The sequence below is a fragment of the Passer domesticus genome, chromosome 5, assembly GCF_036417665.1.
Source record: "Passer domesticus isolate bPasDom1 chromosome 5, bPasDom1.hap1, whole genome shotgun sequence".
In the NCBI taxonomy this organism is placed as follows: Eukaryota; Metazoa; Chordata; class Aves; order Passeriformes; family Passeridae; genus Passer; species Passer domesticus.
This window is the reverse complement of record NC_087478.1, coordinates 74,600,345-74,607,957: the sequence shown is the minus strand read 5'-3', so window position 1 is coordinate 74,607,957 and position 7,613 is coordinate 74,600,345.

The following is a 7,613-nucleotide window of genomic DNA, read 5'->3' as shown; positions in this document are numbered from 1 at the left end:
TCAAAACCTCTCCCAGTCTGAAATTGAATTAGCAGGAGATCTGCGCTTTGTTTTGGTTCTTAAGTAGAAGCAGCTGGGTTGAACGGATGGGGAGGGGGAATAAAAAGAAGCTACTAAATCAGCCTTAATTTTGGGCAACTGCTTGGAGATCTCCTCACAGGGCTGGGTCCCTGCTTCCCATACCCTTCTAGTACCATGTCCTCCCAGGGTTTTTCTTTTTCAGTTTGAAAATATGGGTCATCGGTAGAGCAGAAGTTACAACACGCTGGAGTATGTAGGTCAGGAAAACTGTACCAAGAAAAGAAAGGAAAAAAAAAAATTTACAACTGCTTCCAGCAGGAAAAGGCCACACTGGGATTTGGGCTTTTGAATGGGATATCCTCTCCTGATCCAAGTGCCCCGGCTGAAACGCCCAGCAGTTTGTGGCCAAGAATAACAGGAAGATCAGAGAAGGGGGAGGGGGGAAAAGGCAAAGGCAGGGGGTCTGACCAGCTCATATGACCCTCCATTAGAGACTTATAAAAAGGGCTGGTACGAGCTCATTTTTCATGAGTTTTAATCCCTCCTGCTTATGATGCTGAGCCAAGGGTTTTTTCTGGAGAATCTGAGTCACAAGGCTTGCAGCTGGAAAGAGAGGATTGATAGCAGAGGCTCAGCAGGCACAACCACGTCTGGAGAGCTGGGAGGGGAGCAGCAGAGCCACCGGTTTTCAACACCACCACAGATGCCTTTGAAGGAATGGGGCAAAAGTGGGATGAACACACCAAAAATTTTAGGAAGACAGTAGTAATCCTTATGTCACTGTTCCTGCTGCTCTCAGGAGCTTGTGCAGCAGAGGATTTTTACAAAGAGGGTTGTGCATGTGTGTGTGCATGCAGGGGAAGCTGGTGCTGTGATTTCACAGTAGGCTTAGCCAGAGGCATGCTCGGGAGCAAGGAGATCTCTCATGAAGATTGGTGTCTCAGCTTGTATTTGTCTGTCTTTTGTTTTATTTAGAAATTGATGTGGAAGTTTTTGGGTTGTTTGTTTTTTGGTTTTTTTTTCATATAAAGAGGGTTTTTTGCTGGAGCTTGACTGACTCTGGAGTCCTGTCCCCTGTGCTGCCAAGTCTGATATGTGAGCAGGAGAAGGGAGGAGCAAGAAGAGATGCTTTTGTCCTGGCTCAGCCTCAGCACATTCCCTCACGGTATGGGCTGGGCTTCCTTTAGGCAGGGGAGCATTAAAGCTGTTTAGAATAAAACACAAGGCCCTTTCCCTGTCCCAGCTGGGGATTTGTGTCTTTCAGTCAGTATTTCACCAGCATGTTCCATAGCAGATGCTGATGAGGGACACGAGGTGCCTTGTGTCCTGTTACATCTCTCTGCTTGCTCGTTCTGTCTGACAGTCCCAAACCTTATTTTCTACTATCCTTTTCCCAGGATAGGTGGCAAGCAAAGGTCATCATAATAGGAGTCTTCTGCATTAATGACTTTACTATGGGAGTGGTAAGAACATCCCCCTGGGTGTTAATCAGAACATGTCTCTCCTCAATCCTCACTGCAGACTGATGTGTGCAGCTGGTGCTTTCTAATTCGTTTTTAATTATGAAATCTGATGAGGGGTATCTCACAGTGTGCTGGCAAAGGGCATTCACACACTGGCAGAGCCCTTTCTAGAGCCCAGTGTGTGGTGAGCACTGCTGGCAGTGAGTGAGTCCCTGACAGATGGGGCACATGGCTTCCCTGGCCACGGTGGCATTACTGTCACCTGAGTGAAGGAATCTACCCAGACAAAAATCTACCCTGCAGCTCCCTTCAGACATTCTCTGGCTGAACCACTCTTTTCTGGCCCTTAAAGGAATTTCAGTTCATATGGAGGAAGGAATTTCATTGTCTGTGCCACCAGAGCTGGTTGAACAAGGCAAACCCCAGGCTGCAGCCTGCCTTCATTTCAGTGCAGGACCTGGGGCTGCCTGTGGGTGTTTCCTGCACCCTCCTACCCAGGAAAAGGATGCCTGAGCTGGGAGGGGGCTGCTGCTTCCTCTGGCAGATCCGGGGGCTCCAGACTCCTGGAGGAGCAGGACTGGGACACCCCAAGGTCTGTGCTGTAGTGCAGGCAGAGTCAGAATGCTGGACAATGCACAGCAGTCTCTTGGCTCTTCCCATGAACCTGCATCCTACTCTTCAGCTCCTTCCCATGCCATTCCATCACAGCTGACCTCCCCCAAGCATCCCCAGCCTACAATTCAGCTGTGGTGCTCTTCTCATCCCAGACCTTCCTCCCCATCCACACCATACCATCACCATCACCTGAGCTGCCCCTGTGACACTCCTGGCTCTGCCCTGTAGTCCCTGGCCTCCCTTCTGTGGGCTGACATGTTCTCTCTCCTTCCTACTCTATTTTTCCAGTCTTGGAGATCCTGAATTGCTCATATATCCCAGTGAACCAGCAGGATGGTTCCTTTGCCCCTGGCTCACAGGCAGTTTTGGCTGTAGAGCTTATTGAGAGATGTTTTGAACTATTTGCCCAAAAAAGCTCAAATAGAGTTTTTTCTCCTCGTTATAGCCTTCCTAACTAAATGCCTTTTGAGAGTAGGACATGAGCTCCTAAAACACTGAGAGATTGTTTGGAAATGTTGTGTTAGGAGTCAGTGGTTAAATGAATCTGTCCTCAGATCCTTGAGAGGATTTGCCTCTCTGTTTTGCAAGTCAGGGAGGAAAAGTGACTTGAAGGTCACTGACTGATAATGGTGTAAAGCTGAGGTAAAATGGAATGAACATCCAAGCCTAAATCAATTTCTTTTGAGTACCTGGCTTTGCACTAAAGAGAATAACAAGCAGAAATAGTATGGAGAAAAAAAAGTACAGAATCTAAAACTCTGAGGAAACTACAGGCAATATCAGGAGGAAAAAAAACCCCACATGATATTATCTGAATATTCTGAAAATGCATTTAAATTGAAGCCATGGTCACCAGGCAGTCTGGTGGTGTGCATTTGAATATTCATCTCCCAATACCCATCTTCCATTGCTGAATGTGAGATAAAATCACAGAATGATGGCCTTTCATCTGGGCTGGACTGCCATGATACTCCAAGCATTCTATTGGCAGGTCATCCTGATAGGCCTGATTTTGAGCTCAGTTTTATCCCAGTGTCCTCAGTGAATTTCAGTGGAACCAATCGTGTGCTTGTAAATTAACCACAAACAGTGTAAGTGTTGCCCAGCTTGGAGCCAAATTGTTTCCCGTAAGGAATGGAATTGGTGCATGGAAAAGCATTCAAACCAGAGCTCATAACAAGGAAAAGCTATTTTACATCTGCTTCATACAAATGCAAAGCGTGGCAAGGTCCTACAGTGCAAAGGTGTGGCAAATCAAGTTGACTGGGCTTTCCTGTGTTTCATTAAACCAGACTACTCAGTTACCTTCAAGAGCAGCAAGGAAACACTGTAAGATCCCATGGCAGAGGATGTCTGATGCCTCCAGCTGTGTGACACAAGCTGTGATGTGTTGATGGCTGAGAGTTTTACCTCCTTGGATGACTCCTCCCATCATTATCTGGGAAGTGCCATCGTCACCTGCAGTTCACACTTGGTTTTAGTGCCTGGAAATGTGACCCACACTGCACAGCTCACGCCTCTGGGGGATCTGTGCCAGCCTGTGAATGTCATGTCTGGGATCCTGTGTGATTGACCCAACCTCATATCCTTCCAGTGTAGTAAATCCTGATCTACACTACTGTAAAAGTGGGAAGAATTGGTTCATTCATCCATCTAAGGGCTGAAAATTTTAGGAAAACGTGGTAATTGCAATCAGCCTGGAAACACCATGATAAAAACTTTCCTATAAATTTATAAAGCAAGTTTCCAGTTTATCAGTGTGAATGGCACAATGTCTTTAGGTTTAAAACCAGATTCATCCGGCAGACTTTAGATCTACTGTTTCACACCAAGTGCTGAGGTAACTGTAAAAGTGGCAGCTTTTTTTTTTTTTTCCAAATTCAGGTTTGCTCAGAGTTCTGAACTCTGTATTGCTTTGACACAGACCAGGTTAATGGAAGTGGTCTAAGCAGTGAGTCCCACCTGGTCCCTCTCCTTCAGGCTGGAAAGCATTTGGAGCTGCTCATGACAATCAGCTCACCTTGGGGCTGGCAGCTTTGAGGACTGAAGAGCAGCTGGGTCAGGCTGTTGTAATCTCATAAACGAGCATGAGGCTGTGTGTACACAGCCTGAGGGCTGCACTTAGCAAGTGTCTGCATGTCTAGGTGGTACCATTGCTGTACACCTAGCTGGACTCTTCACATGACTAAATAAAGTCAGAAAAAAGGTTCAAAGTTATCCCTGCCATCCACAGGTAAGATGTAAGTGATGTCTACTCCTGCAGACACCTTGGGAGGTGTTTTTTAGGGGGCAGAAGTTGTCAAATGAGGAGAAAGTTCCCCTGAGGTTTGTAACCATCACCAAGAGGTCAGGGGCAACCAAAAGAACAGCCAGAGAGTGATGAGCCATGAGCTGCTCTGGCCAGGCCATGGGAGAGTCAAGAGGGAACCCACTTCTCTCTCTCTCTTTTTTTTTTTTTTTTTTTTTTTTTTTGGTCTCTTACTACAGAAGAAAGCTCAAAATAATACTTCTTCCTCAAAGAAGCAGACCCCAGGTTCCTTCTCTGCCCAGCTGGGCATACCCTTCCTCTTAAAGCTCCACTGCAAATGTCTGTCAGACCTGAAATCTCAACTCTTAACTCTTTAGTAAGTGATTCACCCAGGAATTGCTCCATGGTAGGAATATCCTGATCTTTTGTTACAACTATTTGAACCGCCTATGCCCTTCCCTTCCTGGCTTTCTCACCCCAGGTTGCCTCTGTCCTGCAAAAGTAAAAATTACACCCTCAACAAATGTAGCAATGATGCAGGAAAAAAGCACAAATTTTAGGCTTCTCATCCTGCAGTGAGCTCAAAGTTTACTCTGTAGAGTAAGTCTCTGCAAACACTCCTGGTTTTGACAACAGCAAGACAAAAGAATTCAAATTCCCTTGTCATCAGCTCTCAAACCAGGTATTTCTTTCTTTCCTCTATTTTCCCAACTCTGAAAGGAGTGAACTTGCTAAGAAGATGCAGACCCTGCTGCCTGCAGTGGAACAGGGCTGCAAGTTGGGTGAGAATGGCCTGGAGCAATCTGCACCACTTCAGCTTGCATTTCTACCCAGGGAGGTGGGGTAAAGTCTCCTTTCATGTTGCTGTGGTGAGATTAGACGGGGTACACGGTGTTAATTAACATCCACTTTAAATTATTTTGGCGTTTTTACCTTACAAGGCAATGATATTGAGGCTCCTGGCTCCAATACTTCTCATTAGTATGAAAATCAGATCAAAATGGACATCCATTTTTTCTCTGCTGGCAGATGGAATAACAGGCTGGGAGTATAGCCGAGAGGATGATGCATAAATGTCATAAAACCCAAATTTTATTTGGAAGTGGGTTCAGGCTGCTACATGCAGGAGATTTTTCAGAACTGTCCTAAAACTGATTGCCCCAGTTTCACTGAGAGAGGGATGGCAAAGCAGCTTGGAGGAAAGTCTGGTCCATCCATGTTATGTGTAAATGCACTATTTGGCAGCTTGTTTGGGAGTTGAAGGCAGTTCTTGGTAGCCATGAAGGGAGTGGTTATGTAGTATTTCTTCTTTTCAAAACAATTACTCATCCTCTCTGCACACACAATTTGTAATGTGTGTTGTATTGTTTACAGCTCATCACTCAAAAGGGAGCAACTCCCCGAGGGATGGAAGCAGAGGGGGAAGGTAAGGGGAGAACACTGTAAATGACTGGGTATTCTCTCATTCCCAGTGTCTGGAAGGCTAATCCTAAACTACCTGGGGTACTTGGGTAGGGATCTCATGATGTAAGGGGGATTTTGCTGTAGCAAAGAAAACAGAGTTCAGATCTTTCCTTTAGTGTAAATAAATATGTGGGGGAACTTCCAGAATCAGCAGAAGCAGAGGGCATTGTGGAGCTGAGCAATTTTGCCTGTTAGGAAGATAATATCTAAATGGTCTAATTATAGCTCCAGTTCAGCACACTCGGGGAATCCCCACCATTACTCTTTAGTAGCTGCTGCTGTAAAGTTTCAGGATCTGAGCCATGACCTGCTTGATAATTTATGTTTACTACGAGCTTGTCAAACTATAAATTTTTCTGTTATTGAAAAAAAATCCTCCTTTGCTGACCCATCCCCTCTCTGTCCTGTATTGGGAGCAGTCTGCATTAGGAGCTGACTGAAGCTCAGTTTCCAAGAGCACACCTGTGGCCTCGGGAATCACAGAAGGATCACAGCAATGCTGATGGTGCTGTGCCTCCACTTGACACACAGAAAGCCTTGAGAGCTCCCCGGGGCACTCAGACCTTTGGGCCTCGTGTATGGCAACCCATTCAGCGCCTCCACTGAGCTTTTCTTGCCTTCCTCAACTCCTCTCCCAAGGGTGGATCACTTCAGTGGTGATGCCTGAGAGCTTCCAAAGTGCAGCGAGCCACCTTCAAATTATTGGGCTCAGTTGATGGAGGACTCCCTGTCCTTGATTCACTGCCAATATTCTTCTCTCCATCTCTCCCCCGTATCAAGGTGCCAAAGCAGGGCAAGCCATGGGACCAAAGAGCTCAGGGCTGGCTTGGGGTTGTGGGGCTGCTGAAGCACCAGTTTGTCCAAGAGGTGATTCCAGAGTCCCACTTCCCCCCCAAGGTGCAGCTTCCACCACAAAAGGAAGTATCCCACCGACAGATCCTGGCCTCATGGAGAGTAGGGGTTTAACTGAGGGACTGATCACCCCTTTCTGAGCCCCCCCACCTTGGCACATTGAAGTTTCTTCCAGAAATCCCTTGCATAGCACTTGCCTTATATCTCCTGTTTCATGATCCTCTCAGGCTGCTGTGAATCCCATGGGAATAGCAATCCCAATACTATTAATAAATGCAAATCCCAGAAGAACCTCTTGGCAAGGCACGAGTTCCCAGAGCACTCATCTCTGTTCAGGCCTCAGTGACACACAGCACTGTACTTTGCCCCTGTTATCACCTACTTGTTGTAGAACAGGAGACTAAAACTTGAACGAGATGCAGGGAAGATAACAGGGCTGGGATACAGTTCAGTATGAACTGGTTGATACGGAGCCAGTATCCATACTGGGAATTTTCACTGGCAGAGTCACTGAGGTCCTGTTGCTTGAAGGGTTACATGACAGGGGCCTCTCTGCTTGTCTGCCTTCCAAAGTTGCTCTAATGCAGCTGCAGTGGAAGGAGAGGCACAAATATCTTGTGTGGGCAAGAGGGAGGAAAGTATGGTTACAAGAGCATTGGATCTGGAGAGTTACTGGGTGATCCTGGACAAGTCACTTGGATATCTGAGTTTCTGTTCCCCATGAGTTAATGGGTAAACAGGAGTGCCCTGCCTCCCAGGAGTGTTTTCAGGATAAATATAGCAGAGATGTGTGGGTGACACAGCATATTTATCCTGATAACATCATTACAAAGGCCTAAAATCCACACAAACCCTGAGTGCATCACTGAGTTTAACAGCTTTTTTGTATGAATTCCAAATGACCTACCAAACATCACTTACTTAAACCCCTTCAGTAAGTCTCTTTGGCA